The following is a 14331-nucleotide window of genomic DNA, read 5'->3' on the forward strand; positions in this document are numbered from 1 at the left end:
GGAAACAGCTCTGGCTGAATTGCGGGATGGAGAAACAGAACTTGGGGAGAAAATAAAGAAACATATGTGATGGTAAACACGTACGATATGTTATATTATGTGGAAGATTATTGCACTACAAATACAACCTTAGCTGGCCTTGACTCTGCTTTGACTTTTTTAATGCTCATAAGATTCGGTGAAGCGTCAATTCATCATATGCTTTGTTTCTAGCTGTGTTACCGTGTTATTTAGCTTCGTTAGCTGATGCTTTTCTATGTTAGCACCACTAGCCATGCTGACACAGCTAACGGTGCTAACAGATCTAACAATGTTAACATGGTTAACGGTGCTAAAGGTGTTTTGAAGCTCAAAATTGAGACATATACTCATTAATAAAAACAAATAGACAAAAGAGTATGTGATCTTTCAAAAATATCTGCAGCTGTTCTCCTATTAACGGTTAACCACTGACATCCCTAGTTCCTGCATTAAACTGTTCAGAACAAGTACCAATATGTATAAGTGTTACTTCATCAATAAAGTCTTGCATTAGCCCTTATAAAGTGTATAGTTAAGAAATGTAATATAACAATAGTTTCCTATAGACATGCCTAATGGGTAAAAAATAACAGTAGAAATGGTAACTGTTGACGTCTCTAAACCAAATGAGAAATTAGTTATACCAACTGAACATAATAAGAGACTTTACAGAGTTTCAGATACCGAAATACACTAAAACGTGTAGAAATGATGGTTTTCACTGTTTAATGTATTTAAAGCTACCATTCTACTTATTGCAGTTATGCATATTTTTAAGAACATGAATAAATTGCTTTTATACTTATCTTCACCTTTAACAGAATGTCTTAAATTTACACAACAGGCCTACTTTGCCTCTTGTGTTTATTTTATACCTTATTATTATGCCTTTAACACAGTAAGCCACAGTGAACAACAACATTAAATACTTTTGTGACACTATCAGGGGATTAAAAAATAGACAACACAGGGATATTAGGTGATATAAACCAGTGATAGTCACTGCCACTTCTCTCACCACACACAACCACACACACACACACACACACAAACAAACACACACACTCAGTGCTGGCAGGCCAGACACATCCATTCATAAAAGACCCACCCCTTCCCCATCCGCTCACACACACACACACACACACACTCATAAACACACACTCACAGCCATCCGGGACAGTCACAGGTGGTCGCCTCTTTCCTCTGACTGAATATTGTGCGGGTTTAGAGGAAGTACATTCCTGATAATTTGGCTGCAGTGATGCTTACAAATACAGATAAGAACTCGTAATAACATCGCAGGAAACATAAAGTGTTACTAAAAAATAAAGCAACTTATTATAATCAAGAAGAAACCACATGATGATCAAACGTATATAAAGTTTCAGTGGGAGTATTATGGGGAATATCTGGCTGGGAGGTAATGAAAAGGACACTGGATACATGAATGCCTCCAGCAACACTAAACCCAATCCAATTAGTTTAATCAATGGTGTGTTAAATGCCCTCTTGAGGATGGGAAATTCACCAACTTGCCACTTAAACTGTCAAGTTCATGACTGAGTCGTGTCAACAAGGCATTGCACATAGATAGAAAAAAGTGCCACAAAACTTTATATTTTTTTTAACCCCTTGAAACCTGGATGGACATATTTTATTGTGTTGTCTTTAGATGCCTTTCATTTAAACCTTTAAAACCTCAGCAAAAAGGTTTAAATTTCTTCAAAAACATGGGAAAAAGCGATGTGTCAAATTGAAAAAAGAAAAAAAAAGTAAAAATTCTTGTTTAAAAATAGATGAGATAAAGAGAGAGAGATAAGAAATTATCAAAAAAAAGGAAAATATTAAAGTCTAAAGTAAAACTATTTTTATGATTATCATAATTATATATTCAAAAAATGTTACAGGTTTTTTTTTTAAATGTATTAAGCACTTTTTTTCCAAGTCACTTTTGTTTGTTTGTTTTTTACTTTCTGGTTTTGTTTTGATTTTATTTGTTTGTTTTGTCCTGAGTTTGTTTTGCTTTTTTTGTTTGCTTGTTTGTTTGTTTTGGGATTACTTGTCCTAATATTTGAGAAATTTAATTGTATCTTTTCGTTTTATTTCATTTCATTTTATTTTATTTTATTTTATTTCATTTTTGTTTTATTGTTGCCACTTTTAAGGTAATTTCTTGTCAAGTTGCTTATTGCCTTCCTTTCATGTTATTAAAAGAAATTCAATTGATTTGTTCTGGTTTAGATTTAACTTTTGTTCAGATTTTTGGCTATTTTGACTAAATGTTTTACAGATATGGAAAAAAGTTTTCTTCCAGAGTGCAAAATATCTATTAGAATAAATTTAATCTTGACCCTGAACGCAACATTTCATGAACTTTTTCCCCATTGTGCACAAAAAATCGACATATTTGATGCCAAAACAAGCTGGAAAACTAAATTTTACAGGCAGGCTGTGAAGTAGGCGAGTCTCTCATGTAACGGTATGCGAGGACAGACATGATCCAGATCCATGAATGGACTCCCAGCACATTAATGAGCAATACCCGGGTGTTTCTGCCTTAAAGAAAAATCACCCTTATATTAAAAAACAAAGCAGTTTGCATGTGAGAAATGCATGAAAGAGACGTACTCACCCCGAGCGCAGCAGATATGAGTCAGCTACAGACAGGGAGAGAGATGCGGGGGTCTGCGGGAAGATAATCTCCTCCGGGTCTCACAGAAAGCCGCTCTGTGGGAATTTCGGCCTGAGAGAGGACAGACGGGCAGCAGGAGAGATTTTAAAAAAGAAAGAAGTCCACTCCGTCTCTGTCGGCTCACTTTTGCGGGTTCAAGTCGCTCGGTGATGGATTTGAGTGTGTTTCATGAGCGAGGGGGAACGCGGCCGTGAAGGGGACACGGGTGGGACGAGCTGTCAGTCAGTGTTTGCAGAGGATAAAACTGAAAAGGATGGTCGTGATTCCGCTCTGTGGTCGTCTGCCTCGCTCAGTCACCGGCTGCTGAAACGTGGAAACGCCTTTTCCTCTCTCTCTCTCCCTCTCCGCCTCTCTCTCTCGGTCACGGTTAAGCACGCCGTCTGATTCGTCCAAAGATCGTCTATTGTAAAACACCTCTCACTCTCTCAACAAACCGCTCAATGGATGCATGAATAAACATTACAACAATAACCGGTTTTAGGCATCGGCATGGGAGGGCAATGCCTCCCTAGATGCTCCACCTACCCCATTAACAACAAAAATTATCCCTTTAAAGCGGTTAAAATAACTAAAGCAAGAATACTCAGCTTGCCCATATACATGCTTCTAGGACGTAAAGAAGTTTCTCGGATTTTAGGGCGTTTCTCAGGTTAGGACATTTTTAGGGTTTTAGGATGTTTTCAGGATTTAAGGACATTGCTCAGATTGTAGGATGTTAGGATTTTGAGTCGTTTTCAGGACTTCAGAACGTTTCTTGGATTTCAGGACATTTCTGGGATTTTAGGACATTTCATGGATTTCAGGACTTTTTTTCTGATTTTAGGACTTTTCTCTGATTTTAGGACATTTCTCTGTTTAGGATATTTCTAGGGTTTTAGGATGTTTCTAAGGTTTTAGGATGTTTCTAGGATTTTAGGACATTGCTTAGATTGTAGGATGTTTCTAGGATTTGGGGCCGTTTTCAGGACTTTAGAACGTTTCTTGGATTTCAGGACATTTCTCTGATTTTAGGACATTTCTCTGTTTAGGATATTTCTAGGGTTTTAGGATGTTTCTAGGATTTTAGGACACTGCTCAGATTGTAGGATGTTTTTAGGATTTTGAGTCGTTTTCAGGATTTTAGAACGTTTCTTGGATTTCAGGACATTTCTGGGATTTTAGGACATTTCATGGATTTCAGGACTTTTCTCTGATTTTAGGACATTTCTCTGTTTAGGATATTTCTAGGGTTTTAGGATGTTTCTAGGATTTTAGGACACTGCTCAGATTGTAGGATGTTTCTAGGATTTTGGGCCGTTTTCAGGACTTTAGAACATTTCTTGGATTTTAGGACATTTATTGGATTTCAGGACATTTCTGGGATTTTAGGACGTTTCTGGGATTTCAAGACTTTTCTCTGATTTTAGGACATTTCTAGGATTTTGGGACATTTTCAGGATTTCAGAATGCTTCTTGGATTTAAAGACATTTCTTGGATTTTTGCACATTCCATGGATTTTAAGGCATTTCTCTCTTAGGGTGTTTGTAAGATGAGTACCAATGCATGTCATTTTCCAGAGGCTTTTATTTTGCACAACTAAAGTACAATATAAGTATCTGCATTATCACTTAAACAGCTGAAATATTGGGACGGTGTCAAAATCTAGTTTCATATTGTGCTTATTTAATGTATGCTCTGAATAAAGTTGTGTTTAATAAAAGTGTCACAAAATATAACACATTAGATATTATTACACCACAGTATTGGTTGCACTGTATTTGTGAACTTACAGGGTATTTTCCCACATTTTGGTATAAGAATGGGATGCAATCACTATTTTAGACAGCCATGTACAGTGCTATAATCTGTATATTCTGTATGGGGCAGGATAAGCTGTAAATTAATTACAGTGTTTATCAGACTGATTTGGCCTGTAATTGTTTTCCTGCAACTGCCAAAAAAATGGAGTAGAAAAGACAAACTGATGGTGAGCAAAAGCGAAAATTGTTGGCAATTTTCACACATGCAAAAATGGCAAAAGTATTCCTGCCAACACTGTAAAAAACTTAACACCTTATGAAATGATGTGTGATACTGAAAAAAACATTCGAAAAGACAACAAAAACGTGCTACTCATTACAGTTACCAACTGACCATACGCTGTTACATTTTATCACTTGTACATTTCTCTGATTTGTGTTTATTGTATATTTTGAGTGTAGGATGTTGGAGCTTATCCCAGCATGCATTGGGAGGACAGTAAGAAAGGGTTAAGGTGTCACAAAATGTTGTTAAAAACAGCACTGTTTTTTTTTATCAAAGTTCATTCACATTTGGTCCTCAGAAAAAAAACAGAGTGAGAGCTCTGTCAGTACTGCTCCCTCCTGATTCCGCTTTTTCTCAGACACTGGCACACACTCAGACACACACTTGCACACACACATTTTTCAAAGCTGATGTCACCGCGCTATCCGGTCCGCAAATCCCTCCTCCTGTTTCTTTCTCCCCATCACAACGCCGTCCAAAACACCACCACCCCCACCCCCCGTCCCCACCCTCCAACCCAAACTCCATTCTTTTAAAAAGTGACAGTGAGCCAACAGGAGCTGTGCGGCTGGGTGCTGATCCCTCAAATGAAGTTAAATCATCCATCTCTTGTCTGTCCTCATGAAAGAAAAGTTGACCTCCAGTACAATTAAAATGGATACAAGTAGGAAAGCAGGGCTGTTACTGGTTTAGATGCAAGCAGCAACCTCCAAGGCTGAAAAATAAAGTACCAAAAACTGCAATTCCTCTAATGGCCACTTGAGGCTGGCTCCAAGAGTGAGTTAATACCCATAGACCCCAATGTTAAATTAAAAAAACAAAAAGAAGAAAAACACCTTCAAAGCAGAAATAAACATGTTTACAGCCTGGTACAAAAAATGGTTTTGGTCTCTTTAGCTAGTTTTTAACATTAAGGACAACTGTGCGGGGGGTACTTTTTTTTCAAGTTACTACCACCGCTAAAATGTTGGTTAGGTTACGTAACCATAGCATAATACAGATTAACAGAGTAAAGGCAGAGCAATCGCAATTTGATTATATTTTCAGTTCATAATAATTGTAATAATGACTTTATTAAGGGCACAGAGAAATGTCCATAGCATACTAAATAAAAACAAAGTGAATTTTAACATTTTCATTGCCTAGAAAAAAGTCTTGTTCAACATTTGGTTGTACAAAATGACCCTCTGAGGAGTCAGATGTTCAGTTTTTCTAGTAAGTGCATTTTGTTATAACGGTTTTAAGCCTGTTTTATGTTAGCGAAAATGAGCTTCAGCATAATTTTTACAGTATCAAAGTTAAAAGTAACGATGTGATAAATCTAGCGCCATCTAGCTGTGAGGATTGTTATTGCAACCAGATGAAACTTCTCCCATGTGCCGAGCATGAACACCGGGTTGGAATTCCTTCAGTGTACAGGAGGTCTTTTCCTCTCTAAAACAAACTACCAGTAACCAGAGGTAAAAACTGGTATAAACACAGAAAAAAGTAGTTTCTCATTTAAAAAACTGTGTTTTCCTGACGCTGTTTGTCACAGGGGCTGTCACAGATGGTTTAGAGATGTAGAAAAATGTTAAAATTTAATTTTTTTCCCATCAAAGAGCTACAATAAGATCAGTACTTTCTATACTCCTTGACACCTTGACTTAAGAAGATTTTGATTGTTGAATTGTCAGTTTGCAAAAATACATGGAGAGTTGCAGCACTTGTTACTGTTTTCACGCCTGTGTTCTTAAAGTAAGATTTCGGAGGCCCTTATCAAGGTAAGCCAGTCTTAAAGTCACTGGTCTAAAAGAAAACTGCTATGGTACGTGCTGGAATTATCTTGATGTTGTTTTGTCGATTTATGTCCTTGAAGAGGTCCATTTCTTCTTCTATTTATCTCCAAAAGTCTTCAAAAATGCCCAAATGTGGGAGTGGAGTGTGCAGCTGCTTCGGCTCTTGTTAACAGACTTTAAAGTGTAACTTAAACCTTGAACGTTCACAGGTGTCAGAACAACCACACATGAAGGAGCTGAAAGAAATAGTCCTGCTTGCAGCTACACAGGGCTAATGGTTTCACATACCTCAGGTGTGTGTGAGTGTGTGTACTGTTTATAAGTAGACTGTATAAACTGTAACAAAGGTCAAAAGATCCAAATAGTGTGAATACAATTCTAAGAAAGTACATGACGTCTTTTGGATCTCTTATAATATTTTTTCCCTTTCATTTCGATTCGTGCATGGTTTCGAAATGAGTCACTCTGAGCACTATTTTCCTAAAATTTGTGGTGCATCTCATGACCTCCAGTCTTTCAAACTGCACTTCATTCCTAACCAGAAAAAAAGCTTTATAGTTGGTTGATAACTCATGATGTGGCCGATCTTCAAACTCTCTGAACATGAATTAGACTTTTGTTGTGAGGTCTGTGACCCTGAGGCAAGGAAGAAGTCGCTTTTTAAACACAAACACAACCACACAGACGTGCACAAAGACTTCCTCTGGCATACACTCGCTGCCAAACCCATCTGACTCTTTGGCTGATTGTTTTAAGTTGCAGATGAACCTCACGACCCTCACGCACATGATATGACAGGAGAGATGGGGTTGGTGTATCTATGGGGGGGAAAGAAAACTCTGATATGTTGTACTTAACACAACTACTACATTCAGTTTATTACAAACCAGGTCGATAAAAGCACAATTTTTACGGTAAAACCTCAGTGATCAGATATTTGTGACAGTTTTCAAATCATCACTGATCCTTTGGGTTTTGGTGTCTTTCTATCTCAAACTTTACATAAGGAAGTAGTGTACTGTGTATAATAGCTGAATTCTCAATTGGTTACAATTACATGCACACCAATATTTCCCTGTAATTCAGATTTTGACAATATTCTGAATTTGATGCAGGTCATAAAAAACAGCATATTATATTTAAATCAAGTTTCAGTTATATTTTTCGCATTGCAAAACAGTTATTAAGTCCATTTTAACAATTTAAAACAATTCCTACCAGATTGTTGTGATTATGAATCAAATTACAGCAAAAAACTGCATGGGACTAGCATAAAGTTGGCATGTCTGTTAAGGGGAGACCCAGTTTCATTCATATATCGTGAGATCAGAGGTAAAGGGACTCCTGTGAAATGGCCATGTCATTTTTCATAACCAAAATTTAGCCTAACTGGAGCATTATTCCACCTGCTTACTGAGAAGCATTACATGCTTGGTATCACTGGATTTCTTAGGTCTTCAAGTTTCATATGATGCCAGTATCTTCACATATATATACATATATATGATAATATTGGCATAAATAGGTATCTTGGCTGATTCAAATATTTCATTTTAAAGCCAATATCGGATGATGTGCCGTTGTTATTGTGCATCTCTACTGTTAATATAGGAAAACTGGGCTTTCTGTAAGTATATGCACTTTTCAAAAACAAAATGTGCATAAAAACCTGAATAAAAATGCCAGATATTTGAAAAAAAAAAAGAAATACTGTCAAAGGAACTTGGTGAATAATTCATGATGTGCATCTAGGATTCAACTTAAATGTCATTCAAACTTTTCACTGATGAAATATTGTTGTCATATCTGTGCAGCTACTTAATTTTGTTTTTTACCAAAGGTATCCAATTGAATATTGTGAAAGTTGCTAAACATATTGATCGCTGAAGCTGCTATAATGAACTCTTCACACAGTCTAAATTTCCTCCACCTGTGACCAGCTACACGAAATGGAGCCCTCTCACCGGCTGGTTTCACCGAAACAATGGGCACGCTGTTGTTAATGTATGCAAATAAGCACACAGTCATTTGCATTGCAGCAGCAGAAAATGCGCTTTGAACTCCAAGTGACACAGATACACAGGCATCCACATTTACCTACGCATGAAAATCTAAACTAGATTCTTTATCTTTCTTTATAGTTGTTTTGTATATTTTTCAACTGAAAGTGTTAACTTCTCCTTTTATAACTCGTAAAAAGAAACATGTTCACGCCAACAGTTGGTAAAACCAAATGCATAACCAAAAGGAAAATGAAGCGAAAAACAACCAGCCTATTTTTCTGACTTCACATGGCAGATATTCAAACAGCACTCAGTGGGTGATGTATGAGTCAGTTGATGATCATCTGCTGCCTGGGAGGCCATATGTTGATTAGCATGCTGGGATTTATGGAAATGCTTTGAACAATACAGACAAGAGTTCACCAACTCTGTCTCGTTACTGATGAAAAAGAATGAACACATGGCATCTATATCATTTCTATGTATCCAGAAGATAAAACATGTTATTACAGCTAACATCGGTACATTTGTTTGAGCTTGCTTTAAAAAGTTTAACATGGAGTTTGAACTATAGAAAGTGAAGTGGGAAAGGGCACCTCACAGCACCACTGCAGTGAAGAAAACACTGCCACAGTATGGAGCTTTAATCCATTAGCCGGTATATAAAACTCTCCCATGCATAAAGGAACAAACAAAATTATCTTATGCCCATGAATGTATTTTCTTTAACACCTTGAACCTCTGTGATGAAGATTTTAAAAAGACTTAAGGTGACACCCTCTCACATCTAAAGACAATGCTACTTTTTAGTCACACATTATAAGACTAAGACTGGGGATCTTGTAGGAGATCTTTTTGCAAGACAACAACATTTCTTTTAACTATTCCCCATTGTGCTCCTGGTGGAAAAAAAAAGTACCAAACTCCCTTTAAAAATATGTGTTTTTGCACACTAGTAAGAATAGTTAATATATCATAACTCTAGAAACAAAGGATAAAAGTTGTCCAATCAACAGTTTTCTTGTCAATTTAACATCATCACATAAAGATAAATCCATAGAGAGAAATACTATTTGCATACAAACTTAACATTTTGGATTTTCAACTCACTACCAGCCTCTGTAAGTCAGAAAACTCCTCATTTTTTAATCTTGTGTGATTTTGTGTGTCCCCTTTTTATCATTCTGTGTTCCCTCTCAAATTTCAGATGTTTTTGTAGGTCAATGAACATGTCAGTTCTTATTTTTCTTTGAGGAATTTGATGAATTTGCGGGGTTGATAATTGATCTGTGGATCCTGCCTGTTAATGACATTGATGGAGGAGAGGAGCAGCTGCTGTACACGTGAGTGAAAGCAAACTTTCGAAATTTCACCTGTTCCATCTGTGAATACGTTCTGCGCTGGTGTAATTAATAACTGAAGAGTATAATCCAATAGTGCTTCAAATAAATGGTCCAGCTCCAAAAATATAAAATGAATATGTGGTGGCAGATGTTTTAAATGTGGTGGGCTGCCAAAGATAAATTAATAAATGGAAAACCCTGGTGCAGCTACTGGTTGTTGACAATATGTTCATGTCACTGAACTTCAGTATTTGCTTTAGCCAAGAATATATTTTATAATAATATTAAACATGTTTAATTTCACTGGAATATCAAGACAAGAAAAAGACCAACATGTTCTCATCCCAAGTTGTCGCATATCGCTGCTTTGTCAGTGGACCTCCATGTCTAAATATAACGCTCTTATCCTCCTGCGTCTGCTGTTGATGTTCTGGGATGAAGTAAAACCAATGCTGCGTCAACGTGAGGTTTGGCAACATATGCACATGGCAACCAGCATTAGGATGTCAACAAAGCACATGCTTAGGTTAAGGCAACAGAAGCATGTGGTTAGATTTAGGACAGACATCATGGTTTTGCTCTATATTTATACGTAAAGCAAACACAGGGCTCCTGGTTAAAGTCCAGGGTTTGTTGGACCAATCCACTCTCCCTCCTACCTGACCTATAGGAACCTTTGTGCTCTTAATATTACTACATTACTAGCAGTGTTTCAACCTGACGCTGTCCAGCGGCTTATCATATAGCCACGACAGCTCTGTTCAACTGCGTTATCAACTGACACCGCCTGTCCACGTATTACGTTGCCACACTGGGAGCAGTCTGGCTAACCAGTGCCAAATCATAACAACGTAAAAGGTTCCATCTGGCCAAGTTACAAACTGGTGCCACCTGACGGCGTATCATACTGCTACAAAAGGTGGCTTTAGGTGTCAGTATCTTCGGCCAAAATCAATTACAAAGCAGCTGTATTTGACGACTCGAGAATGGAAACGGGCTGAAAAGACGGACTTACGACAGCTCGACTGACTTTTATGACTACCTTACACCAAATAATCAAGATCATGGTAGCCTGCACCAGCTGGGGTAAAACTTTCATGATTTTAGTCAGACATTTGCAGGTAATTTGGTGTAAGGATCTGTACTTTCATAGCTCTTTTTCATGTTGTTTGACCACTTAAAGCACTTTCACACTGAGTCACAGTCACCCATTCACACACACACACATTCAGACAAGGCTACTGGACAAAATGCCACCTGCTACTCAGTTTTTGAAATGCTCACACGCGCTCACACATCGATGAAACATCTGCCCGTCAGTATCTTGCCCAAGGATGGAAGAGGAGCCGGGGATCGAACCGCTGACCTTCCGAAAGATTGAATGATCCACTCTACCTCCTGAGCCACAGCCGTCCAGCATCAAATGAACAAAGAATGTGTGTGTGAGTGTGAGTGAGGGGAATGTGGATATGTCACTGACAAACAGGATCCAGACGGGATAAAAAGCCAAGCTCATGTAGCTAACACACAAGTTTGGGTTAAACCACATTTCAACAGAAAAGCACATGGACGGTGTGAATCTGTGTGTATGTGTCCCTCATTGCGCTTGTGTGTGTGTTTTCCCCAGAGCAGACTAAAATAGGGAAGTTCTTGTTTCCCATCACAAGACTGGCTCTTTTATTGGAGGGGAGAAGAAAGACCCACAGAAAGGAAGTTCTCCCAAACAAAACAACCCGGAGGATTCAGCTGGACAGAAAGGAAAGAGGGAATGAAGAGAAACAGAGAGTGAAAAAGAGGAAACCAAAACAAAGAGATGGAGAAAGAGAAGACTGGAAGGATGGATAAACGACAGAGAGGAGATCAACAGAGAGAGACTGTTGTGTCAGTGCATGTGAATGTGCTTATTGAAAGGGATGAGTCAGTGGAAAAAACAAAGAGAAAATGCAGAGTCACTGCACCCTTTTCATTTGAATCTCTTATCCTGTAGCTTTTACTTTCTCTACCTCAGTTTTTTGTCTTCTCTGTTGATTAAAGTCTTCAATCACATTTTTACTAAATACTATCTAATTAGGATTTTTATCCTCACATACTGGTGTTTGTTAATCAGTGTAAAAAATGTTGCAAGGAGTCATTTTTTTCCATTTCTGGTTGGGTTCAGGTGGATATGATAAATTAAAAATTGATCTTAGAGGTATACAACATAAATCCATCCTGTATTGAATTTGTCAGCGTTTTCACTGAACTGCTTCATTTACCTGAGACAATCATGATGATGCAAACAAAGCATGTGCTATTCAGTAAATGTATTACCATGGTGCCCAAAAAGACTTTTTCCCCATAGACTTACATTATAAAAGAGCTTTTTTAGAGCATCACAATGCCTATAAAATGGCTTGTTTCACTATCGGGATATGATGCTTTCAGTTAAATAATATTTCTGAAGTTTTAAGAGCCACACGGTGGAATAATTTTATGCCCATTCAGATTAGTGGACCGCTACATCGGAAATTAGGGGGTCGACAGATTAACAGCCTGGCCGATTATTGGGGCCAATATTTGGCATTTTGCTAATTATCTGTATTTTATTTTAATGATCACCGATACAATTAATTAAAAAATGTGAAACAAATGTCAGCAAGAAGGAACTTTTACTTTTTAAAACCTTAGGAAAATCTTTATTGAAATTTTCAAAAAAGTTGCTGGGGACTTTAATGAGGGACTGTAATGATGTTGAAAGTTTCAGATTTGATTAAACATTTGCTAAAAAGGCATTTAAGTGAAGTTTTTTTGTTGTAGTTTGTTATATTCCAAATTCTAAATATTGATTTTCATTTTAATTGAAAATGCATATCGGTTCCAAATATCGGTTATCAGTCTCATTAACTGCGAATAATCAGTATCGGTGTCGGCCCCTATCCCAAACAGAATCTTAAGTGTAAAATTGTTGCAGTTCCCCTTTAAGAAACAGTGATACAAAGCACACATGGCAAGTTGTTAATGGGTTTCAACACGCAGCGCCATCAATCCGGCACTTTGTCACACAGCAGAGAGCTTCGTCTTTGTCTCCGACTTCCTTCCAGCAGGTGTCTCTTGTCATTTATCATTCTGCCATCTCACCTGCCTGCAGTCATCACTCACTGCGTGTCTGTGCTTTCTTAGACTTTGATCCCTTTACAAACTCGACTTGGACTGTGCTCACCCGTATTTTCTTCTCATCTTTGTTTGGCATCTTTCCTGTTCTCATCCACCACTCCCTCTTTCGCTTCCCATCTCCTGCCTCGCCCTTCCACCATAATGACACTGACTCTGCAGCAGAAATTAGAGGCCGAGGTCTAATCACCAGCAGCACTAAGTGCAGGCCCACAGCTCGGGGCACCAGACCCCATTATAAACACAGGGACAGTCAGCTCGGAGCGGTAATGACAATCCGCACAGAGCAGCCTGTTGATGACAGAGACGGACCCTGCCCTCTCTTGTTAAACCACGACACCATTTCATGCTTTCTGATGTGATTAAATAATACAAGCACGACTATTATTATAAAACATCATAGTGATTACTACCCTTTTGAGTTGTTGCAATTACTGTTCACGATTACCAGACAACGGGTGTGAACATGTTGCTTTCACACAGGGCATTTACATGCCCTTTAATTAAAGGATCATTCATGCATTTTAATTTTTTGAAGTCTGTCCATAGCTTAACCGTACATAAAACATATGCCTTCAACACAGTGCTACAATAACATACAAGTCTTTCAATAACAATTAAATGCAGCCTCACTTTCTGATAAAGGTGAAGGCGTTTTCAGGTGATTAAACACTAAAGAAAACAAACGTATAATATTATTCTCCATTTTCAATTTATTTAGAATAGCCCCTTGAGATGCAGCATCTAGTTTTCAGCATTTCTGCCTAAATATCCCTTTAAATCCTACACACTGGACCTTTAACCCTTTAAAACCTGGATGAACATTAGTTTTCATGCATAGCATTCACAAGTATTTAAACCTTTAAAATGGGATTTCTGTCAAAAACATGAAAAAAGCCAATCGACATGTTGGCATGAAATGTTTTTCAAATTGAAAAAAAAAACATTATTAAAAGGTGACAAGAACCTAGAACTTAGCTCAAAAAACCAAAGAAAATATCAAAAGACTGGACAAAAATATTTTTAAAAAATACATTTATAATTATATAATTGAAATTAGATTATAGATAACTATTATCATTATTTATATCTATTATTTTATTTTATTTTAGCACTTTTTTCTGGTCATTTACTATTTATGTTACTTTTGCAAATTTTTGGTAATTTTCATGCAACTGTTAACACATTTCTTGCTCATTGCCTTATTTCCATGTTTTTGAAAGAAATAAAGCCAATTTGCTCAGGTCTCAAAGGGTTTAAATGATTGCCACAAGTGTGGATCCAGATCTCCTCTGGATGACCTGAGTCATTCGGAGCT

At 37.5% G+C, this 14331-nt stretch overlaps 1 protein-coding gene across 1 annotated transcript in view; it reads right to left on the minus strand.

Moving 5' to 3' along the window:
* The window catches only part of LOC121961962 (astrocytic phosphoprotein PEA-15), a 46938-nt gene extending 43908 nt beyond the window's left edge, over positions 1-3030 (minus strand). The window contains exon 1 of the mRNA XM_042512097.1: positions 2654-3030. The gene's annotated coding sequence lies outside the window, so the exon portion shown is untranslated. The remainder of the gene's footprint in view (positions 1-2653) is intronic.
* Between the last annotated feature and the right edge of the window lie 11301 nt (positions 3031-14331).

The sequence above is a fragment of the Plectropomus leopardus genome, chromosome 23 (genome assembly GCF_008729295.1).
Source record: "Plectropomus leopardus isolate mb chromosome 23, YSFRI_Pleo_2.0, whole genome shotgun sequence".
NCBI classification, from domain to species: domain Eukaryota; kingdom Metazoa; phylum Chordata; class Actinopteri; order Perciformes; family Serranidae; genus Plectropomus; species Plectropomus leopardus.